At 42.2% G+C, this 21,952-nt stretch overlaps 1 protein-coding gene across 1 annotated transcript in view; it reads right to left on the bottom strand.

Moving 5' to 3' along the window:
* The window catches only part of THBS2 (thrombospondin 2), a 223,322-nt gene extending 204,155 nt beyond the window's left edge, over positions 1-19,167 (bottom strand). The window contains exon 1 of the mRNA XM_075862740.1: positions 19,073-19,167. The gene's annotated coding sequence lies outside the window, so the exon portion shown is untranslated. The remainder of the gene's footprint in view (positions 1-19,072) is intronic.
* Positions 19,168-21,952: the final 2,785 nt, after the last annotated feature.

Below are 21,952 nucleotides of genomic sequence, written 5' to 3'. Positions count from 1 at the left end.
TGGTATCGCCGCGACCGTAACAGCCTGAGCTATAAAAATATTATAAAAAAACGTAAAAAACTATGCAGAATTTCTGTTTTTTGATCACTTTGCCCTACAAATATTGTAATAAAAAGTGATCAAAAAGTCGCACGTATATAAAAATGGTACATATAAAAACTATAGCTCGTCTCGCAATAAACAAGCCCCCATACAGCTTCGTCGACTAAAAAGTTATGGTTCTCACAACTTGGCGACAGACAAAATACATTCTTTTTACAAAAGTAATTTTATTTTTCAAAACTTTGTAAAACATAAAAAAGTGCTATAAATTAGGTATCGCCGGAATCGGACTGACTCGCAGAATAAAGTTAACATGTCATTTATAACGTATGGTAAATGCTATTTAAAAAAAAATAAAAAAAAATTATGGCAGAATTGCTTTTTTGGTTACCTGGCCTCCCAAAAAATAGGATAAAAAGTGATCAAAAAGTCACATGTACCCCAAACTAATAAAAATAAGGCCCCAAAATCCACTAGGTGCTCCTTTGCTTTTCAGGCCGGTGCTTCAGTCTATAAGCACGCTAGGGCCATATGTGGGGTATTTCCTAAAACTGCAGAACCTGGGCAATAAATATGTAGTTGCATTTCTCTGGTAAAACTTTCTGTGGTACAAAAAAAATGGATTAAACAATTAATTTCTGCAAAAAAATATAAAATTTGTAAATTACACCTCTACTTTGCTTTAATTCCTGTGAAATGTCTAAAGGGTTAAGAAACTTTCTAAATGCTGTTTTGAATACTTTGAGGGTTTAAGTTTTTAAAATGGGGTGACTTATTGGGGGTTTCTAATATATAAGGCTCTAAAAGCCACTTCACATCTGAACTGGTCCTTGTAAAAATAGCCTTTTGAAATTTTCTTGAAAATGTGAGAAATTGCTGCTAAAGTTCAAAGCCTTGTAACGTCCTAGAAAAATAAAAGGATGTTCAAAAAACGATGCCAATCTAAAGTAGACATATGGGGATGTTAATTAGCAACAATTTTGTGTGGTATAACTGCCTGTCTTACAAACAGATACATTTAAATTGAGAAAAATGCTCATTTTTGAAATTTTTCGCAAAATGTTGGTGTTTTTCACAATTAAATACTGAACGTATCGAGCACATTTTTGCCAGTAACATAAAGTCCAATGTGTCACGAGAAAACAATCTCAGAATCGCTTGGATAGGTAAAAGCATTCCAAAGTTATTACCACATAAAGTGAAACATGTCAGATTTGAAAAATTGAGGCTCTGTCAGGAAAGTCAAAAGTGGCCAAAGCGGGAAGAGTGTAAAGGCTATGTACACCTTTGAAAGCAATTTGTTTTAATAAAAAGGTAAATCATTGTGTTTTTTGCAACTTTATAATTAGTTTTTATTACAAAAAAAAATATTTTACTTTATGAGATACAGATGCGCCAAGACCTGAATCTGTCACATTCAAGGGTTTACATAGCATTCAACACAGCACATCAGCCAAGTCAGCACGAATGAGGGCCATTTATTATTCTTTGCGCAAAAATATAAAAAATTAAACTTTTGAGGAATTTGCGCCACTCACACTTTACTAAAAAGGTGGGTGGGGCTTAGGGAAGGGGCGTTGCTTTCCGCGACCCAACAAATGCACTATCCTTTACACCAGAAACCGGGGAAAATTATTGCGCAAACCTACTGCAGTTCGGATGGCCAGAGATGTGCCTAATTTATTTAGAGATGTGCACCCTCAAATAAATTAGGCACATCTAAGGGTATGTTCACACAGCCTATTTTCGGCCTCCAAACATCTGCCCATTGATTTCAATGGGGAAAAATGGCGTTTTGTTCCAACGGGCCGTTTTTTTTACGTGGCCGTTTTGGAGCCATTTTTTATAGACTTTATAGAAAATAGCTCCAAAAACGGCCGTAAATAACTCAGCGAATATCGCGAGTGGCTTAAAAAGTCTGAAAATCAGGAGCTGTTTTCCCTTGAAAACGGCTCCATATTTTCAGAAGTTTTTGAGTTTGCGTGTGAACATACCCTTACTCCAACGCTCTTTAAATATCTTGTTATTTCCTTATGCACTTAATTATAAGAACTTTAAGGCTGAGTTGACACTCGGCGGATACGCTGCGTAAAAGCACACAGCGTATCCGCACTGTGTGCCGCAGAGATTTCCGGGTGAAAAAAGCGCACCAAGCTGTGGTGCACTTTTTCGCCCGGACGTTTCATTCCAGGAGACCGCTGTAGCCTGTGATGAAGACTCATCCCAGGAGGCCGGCCCTCTAGGGATGACGTTACAGCTGATTTTTTTCTGAGTTGTGTTTTTTTGCGGCGGAATCGCTGCGTACTTACCGCAAAAAAACGCAACAACTTTTATTTGTTGCGGGTTTTACCCCCCCATTGAATTAAATGGGGAAACAACGACAGCAAATAAGCAGGGTTTACGCAAACACAATTGACATGCTGTGGAATAAAATTCCGCACCACAGGTCAATTTATGAGCATTTGTTTGGGCTAAGTATTTACGCAGCGTGTGGTTGAGATTTGTTTTATCTCATCCACTTTGCAGTTACTGTATTTGCTGTGGATTTCCCACATATATACAGTATAATATTAGTTACATTTCTTGCTCTGATCATAGATGATAGAGACTGTAGCTTTAGGGGGAGGGGGATTAGGTTTATTTATCTACAGACATCCATGTGGCAGTTTACATGAACAAGGGATTTCAATACAGCTCACTGGGGCTGTCAAGGTTGGGGACTGTTGGGGAATTATATTGGTGATATATTCGGGATCCGTGTGATCTGTGTAATGTGCTATTATTAAAGAGGTTGTCCACGACCGGACAGCTGATGACCTATCCACAGGATAAGTCATCAATATGTGATCAGTGGAGATTTGGCACCCGGACCCTGCACCGATCAGCCGTTCCAACTGCCTCCGGGTGCCGGAAGCTATGAAAAGGTCGTGCCGGAAGCAGAAGGCTCCGACCACTGTAGCGTGGCCGTGATGGTTTACTGCATCTCTGCTACTTTTCACTTCCAGCGAACGAAGGTAGCAGGAACTGCTCTCCGGTGCAGGCTCCGGGTGCCGGACCCCGACCGATCATAAACGAATGACCTATCCTGTACATCCCATAACCTGTACAACCGCTTTCAAGAGGACCTGCCACGAGCTTCACCCTGTTAGCTAACTACAGAAAGTTTGCAGGGAGTCAACACAACATCAGTCCATATCTCTGTGGGGGGTTCAGGAAAAAAAAACTGGGCTGGAATCAGCAAGACAGCACAATTCAGGTCATTAAACTAGTTCAGTGTATATGACCTAGTGACCTGGTCCTCTTTAAGATATCCATATATACTGCTGTATGGAAATGCATCTGTAAACATAACACCTCTGTATAACTGCAGTCTACAGTCAGGGACTGAATTTAAAATTTTCCTACATAAACTTTTTTTCAGTCCGTGCGTACTTGGGATTAGGAAGGCAGGGCCGGTACTGACGCTGCCGTCCTTAAGGCATCACTGTCCATATATGGACAGTGATGTAAAAAGGGGAGGAGTCCCAGGCAGAGCACTAGCGGGTCTCTTCTCCGGGAAAGCCCCTGACATTGATGTCCATATATGGACAGTGAATATGGACAGCGATGCCAGGACCAGAGCAGTGCCCAGGCAGACCGCGCTGGTCCCGCGTCGAACTGAGCCTGTGTCCGCAGGATGCAGATTCAGTTGCGTTGTATGCCGGAGCCTTGCTCCAGCAATCAGTGTGCTGTGAGCAGCTCGGCACAGGCAGGCACGATGTAGTTACGTCACTACATCGCGCCTGTCTGCGACGAGTCACTCACAGGACAGTGCAGAGGAGGAGAAGGATCCTTCACACGTCGTGGGAACGGGGGTAGGTAAGTAATTATGTTATTATTTTTCTGTTAGGTACATATTGGGGCATTATACTGGTATGGGAGGGGGGTCCTATTGTAGCTGCTGAGGGGGCATTATACTGTATGGGACAGCTGTGGGGGGCATTATACTGTATGTGGCCGCTATGGAGGGCATTATACTGTATGGGGGCATTATACTGTATGGGACAGCTATGGGGGCATTATACTGTATGGTGCAGCTATGGGGGGCATTATACTGTATGGTGCAGCTGTGGGGGGCATTATACTGTATAGTGCAACTATCGGGGGCATTATACTGTATGGTGCAGCTATGGGTGGCATTATACGGTATGGGGCAACTATGGGGGGGCATTATACGGTATGGGGCAGCTATGGGGGGCATTATACTGTATGGTGCAGCTATGGGGGGAATTAAACTGAATGGTGAAGCTATGGGGCATAATACGGTATGGGGCAGCTACGGGGAGCATTATACTTTGGTGGTCAGCTATGGGGGCATTATACTGTGTGTGGGGCAGCTATGGGTGCATTATACTGTGTGGGGCAGCTATGGGGGCATTATACTGTGGGTGGGGGGGCAGGTATGGGGGCATTTTACTGTATGGTGGATTTATACTGTGGGGGGCATTATACTGTGGTGGTCAGACATGGAGGGCATTATACTGTGTGGGGGCAGCTATGGAGGGCATTATACTGTGTGGGGGCAGCTATGGGGAGCATTATACTGTGTGGGGGGCAGCTATGGGGAGCATTAGACTGTGGTGGTCAGCTATGGTGGGGGCATTATACTGTGTGAGGGGCAGCTCTGGGGGGCATTATACTGTGTGGGGGCAGCTCTGGGGGGTCATTATACTGTGGGGGCAGCTATGTGGGCATTAAAATGTGGGGGCATTCATGGGGTCTGTCGGGCAAGGCAGCTGGGCATAGATGTGCGCAGGGGTCTGGTGGTTGGGGGGGAAGGGGGCCTAAGCTGAATTCTTGCACCAGGGCCCATGAGCCTTTATCTACGCCACTCCCAGGCAGAGTGCTAGTAGTGCTCTGCCCGGGGCTATGGATCTGGGGTTGCCCCTGACAACACTGTCCATATATAGACAGTGACGTCAGGAGCTGTGTGGCACTACTTGGGAGGAGGGGGGCTGTGTGGCATTACCTGGGAGGAGGGGGGCTGTGTGGCACTACCTGGGAGTGGGGCTATGTGGCACTATCTACAGAGGGCACTAAATTTATGGGGGTACAAACTGGGGGCCTAACATCTACACTACCGTTCAAAAGTTTGGGGTCACCCAGACAATTTTGTGTTTTCCATGAAAACTCACACCTATATTTATCAAATGAGTTGCGAAATGACTAGAAAATATAGTCAAGACATTGAGAAAGGTTAGAAACAATGACTTTTATTTGAAATAATAATTTTCTCCTTCAAACTTTGCTTTCGTCAAAGAATGCTCCATTTGCAGAAATTACAGCATTGCAGACCTTTGTCATTCTAGCTGTTAATTTGCTGAGGTAATCAAGGAAAATATTCACCCCATGCTTGCAGAAGGCCCTCCCACAAGTTGTATTGGCTTGATGGGCACTTCTTGCGTACCATACGGTCAAGCTGCTCCCACAACAGCTCTATGGGGTTGAGATCTGGTGACTGCGCTGGCCACTCCATTACAGATAGAATACCAGCTGCCTGCTTCTTCCCTAAATAGTTCTTGCATAATTTGGAGGTGTGTTTTGGGTCATTGTCCTGTTGTAGGATGAAATTGGCTCCAATCAAGCACTGTCCACAGGGTATGGCATGGCGTTGCAAAATGGAGTGATAGCCTTCCTTATTCAAAATCCCTTTTACCTTGTACAAATCTCCCACTTTACCAGCACCAAAGCAACCCCAGACCATCACATTACCTCCACCATGCTTGACAGATGGCGTCAGGCACTCTTCCAGCATCTTTTCAGTTGTTCTGCGTCTCACAAATGTTCTTCTGTGTGATCCAAACACCTCAAACTTCGATTCGTCAGACCATAACACTTTTTTCCAATCTTCCTCTGTCCAATGTCTGTGTGCTTTTGCCCATATTAATATTTTCCTTTTATTAGCCAGTCTCAGATATGGCTTTTTCTTTGCCACTCTGCCCTGAAGGCCAGCATCCCGGAGTCGCCTCCTCACTGTAGACGTTGATACTGGCGTTTTGCGGGTACTATTTAATGAAGCTGCCAGTTGAGGACCTGTGAGGCATCTATTTCTCAAACTAGAGACTCTAATGCACTTGTCTTGTTGCTCAGTTGTGCAGCGGGGCCTCCCACTTCTCTTTCTACTCTGGTAAGAGCCTGTTGATGCTGTCCTCTGAAGGGAGTAGTACACACCGTTGTAGGAAATCTTCAGTTTCTTGGCAATTTCTCGCATGGAATAGCCTTCATTTCTAAGAACAAGAATAGACTGTCGAGTTTCACATGACATGTCAGGTGACTGGACTAATCCACTCCCGGGCCGGCATAGACTCCAGTGAGAAAGCCGCCGCTTGACTCCTGCCTTCTTCTGACGGTGAGTGAAAGCAGAGCGGAGAGTGGCAGCAGTAGGGCCAGCTATATATAAGGGGGTTGTGTTGCGCTACCTACAGGGAGCTATCTACAAGGGAGCTGTGTCTGGCACTATGTACAGGGGGGCTGTGTGGAGCAATCTACAGGAGGGCTGTATCTGGAGCTATCTACAGGGGGGCTGTGTCTGGAGCTATCTACAGGGGGGCTGTGTCTGGAGCTATCTACAGGGGGGCTGTGTGGAGCAATCTATAGTGGGGGCTGTGTGTGGCGCTATCTACAGGGGGCTGTGTGTGGCGCTATCTACAGGGGGGGCTGTGTGTGGAGCTATCTACAGGAGCCTATGTGTGGAGCTATCTACAGGGGGCTGTGTCTGGCACTATCTACAGGGGGCTGTGTGGAGAAATCTAAGGGGGCTGTGTATGGAGCTATCTACAGGGGGGCTGTGTGTGGAGCTATCTACAGGGGTGCTGTGTGTGGAGCTATCTACAGGGGGCTGTGTGTGGAGCTATCTACAGTGGGACTGTGTGTGGAGCTATTTACAGTGGGGCTGTGTGTGGAGCTATCTACAGGGGGTTTCTGGTGGATGATTTTTCCATTGACCGGTGGAAGAGTTACACAACTGGAAAAAAAAAATCCCCATCATGTAACTCTGCTACCTGTCAATTTAAAAGTCATCCACAATAGGGTCTCCCTCTTGACTTTCATTGTTCTCAGCCTTTTGGTTTGTTCTGCAGCTGCCGCCGTGATGAGCAAATGTTATACCTAAGATAAGAAAAGTAAGATAAAGACGATATAACCGGATCCATAATATCTGTGATATTCAGACAGTCTAGAGATCCGCAGTGAGAATGTGCGCTTGTTATTTGCAGAAGGATCTGGCCGTGATTTGATGTGTTTATGCGGGATATTGGGTGTGGTTAGGGGGCGTGGTTTAAAAAGTCCCTCTTTTCCGAATTCAAATGTTGGGAGGTATGCTATATGGGGGAACAAAGTGACGATTTTTGGCATTTTACTGCCGCATTGAGTTCTCCCGCAAAGGTGCCCACTAAGTCTGCGTCGTCCAAGGGCCCACATAAACCTGGAGCCGGCCCTGCACAGCTGTATACTTGAGCTGTCTCCAATCCATTTACACGTGGGATTATAAACAACAGATATGTGGCTAAGGTTTATGTAGTCCATGTATACAATGGATTATAAAAAAGTGCGATGTAAATATACTTTCTCCATTCTATGTTCAGAAGGCACAGCTAAATATTTATATTTTCCTCAATTCATGCACACATGGGATTATGAGCCACAGCTAAATATCTACAATTTCTCCAGTCCATGTCGGCATGAGATTATAAACAACAGCTATATAATTTAACTCCTTCCCGCTCCTGGACATACTATTAGGTCATGGTAGCTGTATAGTTCGCGCTCCATGACCTAATAGTACATCTCGGGAGCAACGGGCATTTCGGCCGTCCACCCGACACATACAGGAGCTGTGACAGCTGCTGTCTCGTAAAAAAAGCTGTCACAGCTCCTACAGCGGGGACCGATCGCTGTGTCCCCGCTGATTAACCCCTTAAAAGCCACGTTCAATAGAGATTGCGGCTTTTTAGGGGTTAAGCTGCCATCGCCGGCCTGCTACACGATAGCGGCCGGCGATGGTGACTATGGCAACCGGACACCAAACAATTGCGTCCGGCTATGCCATCGACAGAAGCCTAGTGGGTCCTGACAAAGTCAGGACCCACTATGCTTGCTGTCCGTGAGTAGCTGACAGTTCTAATACACTGCACTACGCATGTAGTGCAGTGTATTAGAATAGCGATCAGGGCCTCCTGTCCTCAAGTCCCCTAGTGGGACAAAGTAATAAAGTAAAAAAAAAGTAAAAAAAAGATGTGTAAAAATAAGAAAATAAAAGTTTAAAAGTATTAAAAGTAAAAATCCCCCTTTTTACCATATCAGTCCTTTATTATTAATAAAAATATATAAAAAAATAAGTAAACTATACATAATTGGTATCGCCGCGTCCGTAACGGCCTGAACTACAAAATTATTTTGTTATTTATCCCGCACGGTGAACGCCGTAAAAGAAAATAATAATAAATAATAATAAATATTATATAAATAATAATAAACCGTACCACAATCACAATTGTTTGGTCACTTCACCTACCAATAATGGAATAAAAAGAGATCAAAAAGTCGCATGTACCTAAAAATGGTTCTGATCTAAACTACAGTTCGTTACGCAAAAAATAAGTCCTCGCACGGCTTTATTGATGGAAAAACAAAAAACTTCTGGCTCTTAGAATATGGTAACACAAAAAGTGAATGATTTTTTACAAAACTTATTTTATTGTGCAAACGCCATAAGACATAAAAAAAAACTATAAACATATGGTATCGCTGTAATCGTACCGACCCACAGAATAAAGTGAATATGTCATTTATAGCGCACGGTGAATGCTGTAAAAAAAATAGAATAAAAAAACAATAGTAGAATTGCTGTTTTTTAGTCACCACGCCACCTAAAAACAGAATAAAAACTGATCAAAAAGCCGCATGCACCCCATGAAAGCTGCAATGAATTCCTCAAGGGGTCTAGTTTCCAAAATGGGGTCACTTTTGGGTGGTTTCCACTGTTTTGGCACCACAAGACCTCTTCAAACCGGACATGGTGCCTAATAAAAAAGAGGCCTCAAAATCCTCTAGGTGCTCCTTTGCTTTGGAGGCCAATGCTTCAGTCCATAAACTGCAGAATCTGGGCAATAAGTATTGAGTTGCGTTTCTCTGATAAAACCTTTTGTGTTATAAAAAAAATGGTATAAAAAGGATTTTCTGACAAAAAAAAATATGTACATTTCACCTCTACTTTGCTCTAAATTTCTGTGAAATACCTAAAGGGTTCATAAACTATCTAAATGCTGTTGTGAATACTTTGAGGGGTCTAGTTTCTAAAATGGGGTGTTTGATAGGGGTTTCTAATATATGGGCCCCTCAAAGCAACTTCAGAACTGAACTGAACTGTAACCTAAAAAAAATAAATAAATGAGGCAATACTTCGCTTCTTACATTATACTGATAATGAGCCGTGCCCACACCGAGATGACCCCAGTTTTGACCGTTTGTATAAACGGAGACCCCTATTAGACTGTTTCATTGCCCGGTTTTCCCAAGCATACACCCCTGAGAAGTGTATTTCTATTAATGAGTCCTTGGTACATTTTAAAGGGAGGGTTCAATTCCGCGAGTACCTGCCGGATAAGAGGGCAAGGTATGGCGTGAAGATGTATAAGCTATGTGAGAGTGCATCAGGGTATACCTACAGATTTAGGATATATGAAGGGAAGGACACCAGTATTCAGCCGCCATAATGCCCCCCCCCCCCTTACTGGGAGTTAATGTGTGGGATTTGGTGCACCCACTGCTGGACCAGGGTTACCACCTCTACCTGGATAATATTTATACCAGCGTCCCACTCTTCAACTGCCTCGCTTCCAGTCCTGCGGCATGCGACACTGCTAGAAGAAATCTGAGAGGCCTCCCTAAGACTCTGCTTGGGCAAACACTCAGAAGGGGTGAGAGCAGGGTACATTCTAGCAGCAACATATTGTGTGTCAAGTACAAGGACAAGAGAGATGTCCTTGTATTGACAACAATACATGGCCACAACAGTACCCATGTACCAGTACGAGGTACCAGTACAGAGACCCCCAAACCAGACTGCATCCTGGACTACAATAGGTACATGGGAGTTGTGGACTTGTCAGATCAAGTCCTGAAGCCTTACAGCGCCATGCGGTGTGGTATAAGAAGCTGGCTGTGCACATCTTACCGATGGCATTGTACAATGCGCACGTGCTACGTCGATGTACAGGCCAGACGGGAACTTTCCTGGAATTTCAAGAGGAGGTGGTTATCAAGAACCTAATTTTTAGGGACCAGGAAGGGGGGGCACCAAGTACTTCTGGAAGCGAGGCCACACGCATCGTACCAGGGCAACACTTTCCAGGAGAAGTTCCCCGAACTGGCAAGAAGGGAAAAAGTCAAAAGAGGTGCAAAGTCTGCTATAAGAAGGGGATAAGGGAGGACACAATATATCAATGTGAAACGTGTCCCGAAAAACCAGAGCTCTGTATGAAAGAGTGTTTTAAAATGTATCATACATCCCTTGGTTTATAATTTACCCCAGTTTTACTTACCCTGATGCACTCCGCACAGCTTATCCCCCCTCGTCTTTCCACTCTGGGCCCTGCTGTGTGCCCAGGCAGCTGATAACAGCCACATGTAGGGTATTGCCGTACCCAGGAGAACCCACATTACAGTTTATGGGGTGTATGTCTCCAGTCAAAATGCTCACTACACCTCTAGATGAATGCCTTAAGGGTGTAGTTTTTAAAATGGGGTCACTTCTTGCGGGTTTCAACTGCACTGGTACCTCAGGGGCTTCTGCATACATGACTTCGCACCAGAAAATCCCCAGTAGGCCAAATGGTGGTCCTTTCCTTCTGAGCCCTCCCATGGGCCCAAACGGCAGTTGATCACCACAAATGGGGTATTGCCGCACTCAGGACAAATTGGGCAACAAAATGGGGTATTTTATTTCTTGTGAAAATAAGAAATTTTCAGCCAAAACTACATATTATTGGAAAAAATTAATTTTGTTTTAATTCCCAGCCCAATTCAAATAAGTTCTGTGAAAAAACTATGGGGTCAAAATGGTCACATCACCCATAAATTAATTCCTTGAGGGGTGTGGTTTCCAAAATGGGGTCATTTCTGGTTGGTTTCCATTGCTTTGATACCTCTGGGGCTCTGCAAATGCGACATGGCACCCGAAAACCAATCCAGCAAAACATGTTCTCCAACAAACACATAGCACTCCTTTCCTTCTGAGCCCTCCCATGGGCCCAAACGACAGTTTATCACCACAAATGGGATATTGCCACACTCAGGACAAATTGGGCAACAAAATGGAGTATTTTATTTCTTGTGAAAATAAGAATTTTTGAGCTAAAACGACATATTATTGGAAAAAATATATATTTTTTAATTCCTAGCCCAATTCAAATAAGTTCTGTGAAGAAACTATGGGGTCTAAATGGTCACATTACCCATAAATGAATTCCTTGAGGGGTGTAGTTTCCAAAATGGGGTCACTATTGGGGGATTCCTACTGTTTTGGCACCTCAACACCTTTTCAAACCTGGCATGCTGCCTAAAATATATTCTAATAAAAAAGAGGCCTCAAAATGCACTAGTTGCTTCTTTGCTTCTAGGGCTTGTGTTTTAGTCCACGAGCGCAGTAGAGCCACATGTGGGACATTTCTAAAAACTGCAGAATCTGGACAATACATATTTAGTAGTGTTTCTCTGGTAAAACCTTCTGTGTTACAGAAAAAAAATTAATACAATTGCAATTCAGCAAGAAGAATGAAATTTGCAAATTTCACCTCCACTTTGCTTTAATTCCTGTGAAATGCCTGAAGGGTTAAAAAACTTTCTAAATGCTGTTTTCAATACTTTGAGGGATTTAGTTTTTAAAATGGGGTGTTTTATCAAGGTTTCTAATACACAGGCCCCTCAAAGCCACTTCAGAACTGAAAGGGTACCTTAAAAAAAGGCTTACGAAATTTTCTTAAAAATATGAGAAATAGCTTTTTATGTTCTAAGCCTTGTAACGTCCAAGAAAAATAAAAGAATGTTCAAAAAACGATGCCAATCTAAAGTAGACATATGGGAAATTTTAACTAGTAACTATTTTGGGTGGTATAACCATCTGTTTTACAAGCAGATGCATTTAAATTCTGAAAAATGCTATTTTTTCAAACATTTCTCTACATTTTGCCATTTTTCACCAATAAACACTGAATACATCGGCCAAATTTTACCACGAACATGAAGCCCAATGTGTCACAAGAAAACAATCTCAGAATCGCTTGGATAGGTTTAAGCATTCCGACGTTATTACCACATAAAGTGAAATATGTCAGATTTGAAAAATGGGCTCTGAGCCTTAAGGCCCAAACTAGGCTGCGTCCTTAAGGGGTTAATGTTTTCCACTTCATGTGTACATAAGATTATGAACAGCAGCTATAAAGCTAAACTGTAGCAAGTCTATGTGTGTATGGTATTATATGCAACAGCATTATAGATAAAATTCCTGTAGTCCCAGTGTACATGGGATTATGAGCAAATTATATGACATTTATTTTTGTATCCATCTATACAATTAACATTTACACAGCCCATTTGTAAAATGGGATTAATATTGTCTGCTATAAAGCTAAAAATTTCTATATGACTAAGAGCTACAGCTAAGATTTCTTTAGTCCATTTGTATATCGGATGATGACCGCTAACTATACAGCAAAACGTTCAACGCTCTGTGGGTACATTTTGGGATTATGATTAATAGCTAATCTTTCTACAGTCTTTGGATACATGGGACATTACAACTAAATGTATAAAATACATACAGTAGGTACATGGGATAATGACTGATAGGAGAAAGTGATGCCATTCCAGGAGCCAATAAAATACAATTTGTGGTCAGTCAATGAGATCTTCCAACACAAACGTTAAAGGGAACCTGTCACCAGCATTTCACCTATTGAACTTTACTTATCCCTCACTGGCCGCTGCTATAAATCGTTCATTGCCGTTATCCCCTCTCCTAAATTCCTCCTCCGACTGTAAATAACGGTCTGCAAACATTTTGTGCCTTTTATCGTAATAATCCGGTGTCCCTTTGTGCGCACACACACCAGAAGAGGACATTAATGCACAAGCACGGGATTTTGTGTGCTGGGGGAAGGCGAGGAGCTGCCAATCAAAAGTAAGGAGGCGGGGTCAACGCGGAAAGACCTGAGGAATGAAGATATGACTCTTTTCAAACGAAAATTTGACTCTTTTCAAATGAAGATCTGACTCTTTTATGCTCATTTGCATACGTTGTGGGAACACTAAAAATCTGAATAGTAAAGCTTCAGAGCCGACTAAGAAGACAATTATAGGTTATATAGAAATTATTTTTCACCCACTACCACCAGGTATTGCTGGTTTAATAGGTGAAATGCTGGTGACAGGTTTCCTTTAACCCCTACCCGCACGAGGAAGTAACTGTACGTAGTCGCGGGAGGTTACTTCCCGCATGACGACGTACAGTTACTGGGTTTTTCCCGGTGACAGTGTGCACCGGGCGACAGTGTGCACCGGGAACCGGGAGGTCAGCTGACACTCCACTCTTGCCGGCCAGCGGTCCTTTGCCGCTGATTTCGGCAAATGAACCCCTTAAATTCGGCGATCGGTTACAATCGCCGAATTTTGGGGGTTTCTAACATATCGGCAGACCCCGGTCCGAAATCGCGGTATTTGCCGATAGTTAGTATGGCAAACGGAAGCCAAAACAATGGTTTCCGTGTCTGCCATGGACGGAAGCCCATCAGGACCAACCTTCGGCTGGTCCTGATAGGCTTCCTGTCAGAGTGACAGGAAGTCACTGTGTCGTTTCCGATGCACACTGTCGCCGACAGTGTGCATCGGGAACTTGGAGATCAGCTGTCCCCGACAGCTGACACTCCAGTGTTGCCGATCAGCGGCTCATCGCCGCTCATTTCGGCAATTAACCCGTTACATGCGGGGCTCGATTGCGATCTCCGCATGTAGGGGGTTTGTAGCACATCAGCAGCCCCCATGCAATCGTGGGGGCTGCTGATGCTTGTGATGGCATCCGGAGGCCAGGCAACGCCCTCCGGGTCTGCCATGTATGGAAGCCTATGAGGATCAGCCTCTGCTGATTCTCGTAGACCAACTGTCAGAGTGAATGTGACGTCACACTCACAGTTGGAATACATTACACTACCTAGGTAGTGTAATGTATTCTAGCAGTGATCAGAGCTGCAGGTAAAAAAATAAAGTGTAAAAAGTAAAAAAAAGTTAAAAATGTTTTATAAAAGTGTAAAAATAAGTTTTTGTTTTCCTATAATAACTCATTTATTATAGGGAAAAAATGAAAACGTTAAAAAAATAAGTACACATATTTGGTATCACCGTGTTCGTAACGACCCAAACTATGAAACTATAACGTTCTTTTTTCCGCACGGTGAACGCCGCAAACAAAATAAACGGAAAACTATGTCAGCATCGCTATTTTTTGGTCACCACCCCTCCCAAGATATATAATAAAAAGTGTTCAAAAAGTCGCATTTACCCCAAAATAGTACCAATAAAAACTACAACCCGTCCCGCAAAAAACAAGACCTCCCACAGCTTTTTTGCCGAAAAAATTAAAAAGTTACGGCTCAGAATAGCGTGTCTCAGAAAAGAAATAATTTTATAGAAACGTAATTTTATTGTGCAAACGCTGCAAAACGTTAAAAAAAACGATACACATATGGTATCGGCGTAATCGCACCGACCCGCAGAATAAAATAAAACGTAATTTATTGCGCACGGTGAACGCTGCAAGAAATAAAGAAACTTAAAGCGCCAAAATCGTTGTTTTTTGGTCACCTTTGCTCTAAAAAAGATCCTGTGGGGTCAAAATGCTCACTATACCCCTAGAAAAATTCCTTGAGGGGTGTAGTTTCCAAAATAGGGTCACTTTTGGGGGGATTCCACTGCTTAGGTCCCTCCAGGGCGTTGCAAACCCGACATGGCACTGAAAACCAATCCAGCAAAATCTGCGCTCCAAAATTCAAAAGGCGCTCCTTCCCTCCTGAGCCCTGCTGTGGGTCCAAACATCAGTTTACTACCACATATGGGGTATTGACATAATCGGGAGAAATTGCTTTACAAATGTTGGGGTGCTTTTTCTCCTTTATTCCTTGTAAAAATTAAAAAATTCTATATTTCCACAGAAAAATAGGTGATTTTGATCTTCACAGACTAATTCCACTAAATTCTGCAAAAAAACTGTGGGGTCAAAATGCTAACTATACCCCTAGAAAAATGCCTTGAGGGGTGTAGTTTCCAAAATGGGGTAACTTTTGGGGGGTTTCGACTGTTTAAGTTCCACAAGACCTCCTCAAACCTGACATGGTGCCTAAAATATATTCCTAAAAAAAGGAGGCCCCAAAATCCACTGGGTGCTCCTTTGCTTCTGAGACCTGTGCTTCAGTCTATTAGGACACTAGGGCCACATGTTGGATATTTCTAAAATCTGCAGAATCTGGGCAATAAATATTGAGTTGTGTTTCTCTGGTAAAACCTTCCGTGTAAATTTCACCCCTACTTTGCCTTAATTCCTGTGAAACGCCTAAAGGGTTCAAATACTTTGTGAATGTCGTTTTGAATACCTTGAGGGGTGCAGTTCTCAAAATGGGGTGATTAATGGGGACTTTCTAATCTAGAAGGCCCTCAAAGCCACTTCAGAACTGAACTGGTCCCTGAAAAAATGGCCTATTGAAATTTTCTTGAAAATATGAGAAATTGCTGCTAAAGATCTAAGCCTTGTAACGTCCTAGAAAAATAAAAGTACGTGAAAAAAAATGATGCAAACATAAAGTAGACATATGGGGGATGTTAACTAGTAACTATTTTGTGTGGTATTACTATCTGTTTTACAAGCTAACACATTTACATTTAGAAAAATTGTAATTTTTGCTAAAATTTGAAGTTTTTCACAAATAAATATTGAATTTATCGACAACATTTTTTCACTAACATAAAGTACAATATGTCACGAGAAAACAATCTCAGAATCTCTTGGTTAGGTAAAAGCGTTCCGGAGTTATTACCACATAAAGTGACACATGTCAGATTTGAAAAAATCATCTGTGTCCACAAGGCCAAAACAGGCTGTGTCCTAAAGGGGTTAAGGACCAGCTTTGTTTTCTAGGCACATTGGCTGCTTGGATTCTTATATTTGTCAAGACCTGCTGTACAATTTAAACCTTCTACAATATATAAATACATGGGATTATGGTCAACATTTATATAACTAAGATTTCAAAATATGTCTATTTGAAAGATTCCTTGGGAACTGTGTATTGTAAATCCTAAAAAACTATTAAAGAGGATCTTTAGACTCGCCCTTACTTAGGTTCAGTTGCTTTTAGCATATGTGTCAGTTTATCATTTATTATCCCCTTTGTGTTTTAGTATATTTTAGTTTATAATCATTCTGCCTTGCTTTACTTGAGAAAACAGGAGGGCAATTTAAGACTACCATCAGAAAATGTAATCACTAATCATAGATGTGTCCTAATGGATCACAGCTAAAAAAACAGCAATATGAAAATATGTAGGGGTTTATGTCATTTTTAAGCCCATAACCATAAATTTGATATTAGTATAAAAAATGTAGCATTATAAAACAACACACATATACTGTATATTCAAATCATTTTACCACAAGGGTTTATATTTACTATCGGGATCCATGCGTTTTATCTGGAGCATTCTGTAAAGCCTGGAATTCTCTACTTAAGCAACATTGGCAATAAACTTTTAGGTAAATATTACCAGCTTTAGTAAAGTCTCGCACAAAGGTGCAACTTTTGACACGTTCCACTGATCATCACAAATAGAAGGCAGCACAGAAAATGCCTTCCTCACCTTTTATTGTCACCTTTCTGCTCTCCCACCAACGATAATATTATCCAGCACAACTGACCCTTGCGACAGTTAGATTGACCAAAACTGTATAACAGAATATTCCTATAGTCAACTAGAAGATAAAGAGTTAAAAAGCAGCAGCTCTCTCTGCCACAATCACATAACTTTTAAGGATGGGAGACCAGTTAGGGGGCTGTAACACATGGTGTATTTGCCTTGTATTTCCGCAGTGTAAAAATAAGCTGCGGAAATCTTTACAATGTAAGCCTATGGGAAAATTATTTTGCAACTCAACAGAGAAATCTGCCTGAGTTGTGTAATATTTTTCCCATTGGACATTGTACATACGCCACTATACAGCCTGTTATAGATGTAACATTTAAAAGGGAAATCAGCTTTTATTCAATCTGACCAGTGAAGGTCCTCAACCTGAAACCCTCAACACTGCTCTAATTGACGCTGGTCCCAGCACTTTCCGGATGGTGCTTTGTCAAAAAATAAATGTACCTGTATCATCCAAAGTCACTGTGTAGCCCTAGCCATATGTGGAGGAATTTATTCATTTTTATTATTTTCTCCTTAATATTTATGAATTTCCCAATAATTCAATAAACTTCATACATATTTTGGCATATGTCAAATCCACAGCCGTCACATTGAGGTTCCTGAGCACAGGACTAAAATAATGCAGAATTTCAGCAAAAAAACACATGTGGAAATTAACTTGCGGTGCAGTTTCTCATTCTGTAGCATGTAAGTTTATCTTATATAAACGCTGCAGAATTTCCGCATGAAAATTCCAGACGGAAATTCCACGGCATTTCCGTCCAGTGTGCAGGAGGCCAAATTGTATTTCATCGCGAATTACTGGATGCCAAAACAACACAAAACAAAGATTACTAAAAATATAAAAATGTCCAGTAAATCTGATTGAATTCTCAGGTACCATGCACACAGGTCAAGCATATGATGGAAAGAATAATTAAATCTTTGGCAGTTATGGCACATTCACACGTGGCAGAATTGCTGTTGAATTCCACTGCGGACAGTCCGCAGTGGAATTCTGCAGCAGCCGTTTTTTACATTTGTTTCTAAACATTTTTATGAAAGTTAGTTCAGACGTTGCAGAAAATAATGGTGCGGAAATTAGGCTGCGGTGCAGATTTTCCCTCCGCAGCATGCTCATGATGTGGTGGAGAAGAACCGGAATTTCACTGCGGATTTCAGCCTTTCCAAAGCAAAAACTGAAATCTGTGGCAAGTCCGCTGTCTTCTCTGCAACGTCTGAATTGCTATATGCAAATGTTGGTGCAGATTCGTTGCGTAATTGCCCCAAATCTGCACCAACATTTGCAGCGGAAAAATTCCGCCACGTCTGAACGTGCCATGCCCTTAGACATTCTTCCAGGATTAAATACGACATCACAACTGCAATGATTTCTTGCTATATATTTCTACATAAAAGTTGTCTCTATATATGATCTTTTTCACTCACAATATTGTAACAAAGGCTGAGCAAGCAATGATTACAAGTGGTGTATCCTCTGGAACTGATTCCCATCTGTCCTGGTATCTCCTACCAGCTCCTACATTTGAATGAATATCCAAAATTCACTCTTGTTATGTCAACCTATGTATAGCATGAGTGAATGTAGCCTCCTATACAGAAGTCCGGCAGAGTGCAGTCTCCCCCTGCATCCCTTTAGGGCCAGATATACTGAAGCTTCAACAGACCAGAGTCAAAGCAACTGCAATGCATCCAGCTGTACCAAGTCCTCCAGTGCCAAATGTTTCCAAATGTAAATCTTTTACTGTGCAGACAGTTATTCTTCTCTGATTCTAGAGAATTGAAGCTCTATGCAAAACAAAGACCCCTGTATATGTAGTGTGTAATGCATTGCCATATATACATGGAGCAGTCATTACTGCTAAATATTCTATCTGGGTGTAGTTAAATGGGCAACCAATTCATTAACTACATCCTTGCCTACATAAAACTGCATGTATATATATATATATGATTTTTTTTTAAATGTTTATGTATACATATATATATACAAATCCATCAGTATAGCATGGCACAAACACCTTACCTGCTGCTGAAAAAAGTGCTAAAAATTGTGTTGTTCCAATTCCTATATAATGGTTTCCTTAGAGGTCTCTTCCTGACTTGTGGGGAGCTTTGTCCAGAATGCTGCGGGAGCAGCGCTCAGTCATTTATATACTCGGCTCTCCAGCGCTGCTGTCAATCTGCCCCATAAGGAAGCCGCTTCAAGAAGTTAGAAAAAAAAACAAAACCCCAGTGTGGAGTGACATAATCCCCGTCAGGGCTGACACTATTCCGTGCTGAGGTGATGATGCTGAAGCCTGCCCCCTTCTGTGTGTGTGAGGAGGACATTCCGGGGCTCTCTTGAGGAGGGGCGACGGCCACAGCCCGGGACGAGGGAAACTCATTTAGGCTTTTGTGTGTGGAGCAATAAATAAAAGTAACGGTGACACTGGCGCTGGACATGTTTCTTTTGTTATAGTAAACCCTGTTAATCTGGAGGTCATTGCAGGGAGTCGCTGTAAATCGTACAATGTCGAGGTATTCACCTCAGGTTTATGGACATGAACCTGACGGACAAAGGACTGTATCTACACTTCATTACATTGGGAAGCATCAAGATAATGTCTGGAACCCGTTCTAAAGTGTTTTTTATCGTTTAAATACAGTTTGGAATAATGAAAACTTCTTTACTTTTTCTTCATTTGCTGACCCTGAATGTAAATATTATGAAAACCTGCCCTGAAAACATCCAGTCAGTTGCTACACGGCTTGATACAGAGGGGCACATTTATGAAGACTGGCATACCACTGAGCAGTCTAATGAACTGGTCCACCCTGTGCGACACCCCAACACAGCACACACATGTTGGGGTGTACCCACAAGGTGTCACAATACCTGCCCTTGTTCACTACCAAAGGCAAAGTGAGGAGGGGCCTACATACATACATTCATGCCAATTAGGCTATGGTTTCACAGCGACTCTTGGTCTCACCACAGTTACGCTACCTCAATCGGGGGAATTTAAGAATGGTGTTATAAAGTAGCAAATTATAGTGCGCTCCATATTTGAACAATATTTGTAACTTACGCTGACCTGCCACTTTGTGACTTTTTTATACCACTTTTTTTTTTAAGTGGGCGGGGGAGGGGCGGCGTGTAAGGGGCATGGCCACCACAGCCTGACAAATTCATTATCATTTACGCCAGAAACTGGCGTAAATTATAGCAGAAATCTATCTCAGCTTGTAACTCACTGCTGCCCTGGCAGCAAAAGATAAGACAGATAATTGGCGTGCAGGCTTCAGACTAATGGTCCTCTTATATGGCCCAACATGGCCCGTGTAAAAGGGCCTTAAGACTGCCGTATGAAAAGCCAGTCTTAGACTACATTCACACGATAGTGAAAAACGGCCGTTTTCAGAACAATGAAGTTCTATGGGTGTATTCACATGGCTGTTTTTTTAATGGCCCGTGAATATTGCCAGTCAAAAAATAGGACATGACTTCCGGTTCCGGTACCGGCATGTGAGGACGTGCAGAGACAGAGCTCCAACCTCTGCTCCACATATCTCTCTGGCAGATCCCTCTGACCGACACCGAAGGTGTACAAGACACCCTATTACTCCTGCATACTGCTGTGGGTGTTTATGGACAGATTTATATCTGTCATGGGTAAATCGAGGACCCTGTGTGAAATTGATCTGCCAGCTGCTTTGGGTATACATCACTCATGCAAAGTCGAGCGAGCACACAGAATCGGACCAGACCTGAAGCAAGCTTCTTCGGACCAACGAGGAGATGCCAAAGCGCAACACGACAGACCGAGGCAAGTTATTGTTAAGTACCTTGATTACTCGAACAAAATGTCGATATTGAAAGTGTTTAAAAATAAAAATGGTGAATTGGATTTCAAAGGCCATCGAATATTAATATTTGGAAACTTTTCTGCTGAAGCCACCAAGAGACGCCATGCTTTTTTCTCAGATTTGCTCGGAACTTCACAACAAACATGTTAAATTTGGGTTGCTATACCCAGCGATACTGCGAGTCTTTCACAAAGATGGCACATCGGTTGTTTATCACTCCCCTGAGGAAGCGGCAGCCATCTTACATCCCAAGAAGCAAGGAGATGCATCTACTTCTCAGGATATAGTTGACTCGGATTCCTCTTTAGCTTTTCCGGTTCCTTTGAAACAACGATGCCGAGAGGCTCCACAATCCTCTACATGAAAGTTATCAACTGGGTCGAACTGGCGGCTATGCTTATATTCACCCAATGTAGCTACTATCAGCTATCTTCTACAGCTGATGGACACCACACCTGAAGTCCCACTCCATCCACGAATAGTGGATGTACAGTATATCCTTTGTCATTTGATACTTAATTAAGTTATTCAAAATTGTCACTGGACATTCGGTGGTATGTTGTGTGAGAAATGTTGTTTGTTGTCATCTTTTCCAATGATGGTCGACTCATGCAGTTCAACAGGCATTAGATCTAAGCCCTATATTATATTATAATGTAGATCGTTTAGTTACTTATATGATGGGACTGTGTTTATTGACACTTTGGGTTTGATATACTACTGTTAAATATTCGGTAAGCCTAGGACGTGCGGATGGGTATAGAATTATGTCTTCCAAACATGGAGGCTGCAACGTATGCTTTGTGCTCTTGTTACATTAACCCCTTTAGGACACAGCCTGTTTTGGCCTTGTGGACACAGATGATTTTTTCAAATCTGACATGTGTCACTTTATGTGGTAATAACGCCGGAACGCTTTTACCTATCCAAGCGATTCTGAGATTGTTTTCTCGTGACATATTGTACTTTATGTAAGTGAAAAAATGTGGTCGATAAATTCAATATTTATTTGTGAAAAACGTCAAATTTTAGCAAAAATTTGCAAAAATTACCATTT

The sequence above is a fragment of the Rhinoderma darwinii genome, chromosome 4 (assembly GCF_050947455.1).
Source record: "Rhinoderma darwinii isolate aRhiDar2 chromosome 4, aRhiDar2.hap1, whole genome shotgun sequence".
In the NCBI taxonomy this organism is placed as follows: Eukaryota; Metazoa; Chordata; class Amphibia; order Anura; family Rhinodermatidae; genus Rhinoderma; species Rhinoderma darwinii.
Note: the sequence above shows the minus strand (reverse complement) of the source record. Positions and strands in the feature narration are given on the sequence as shown.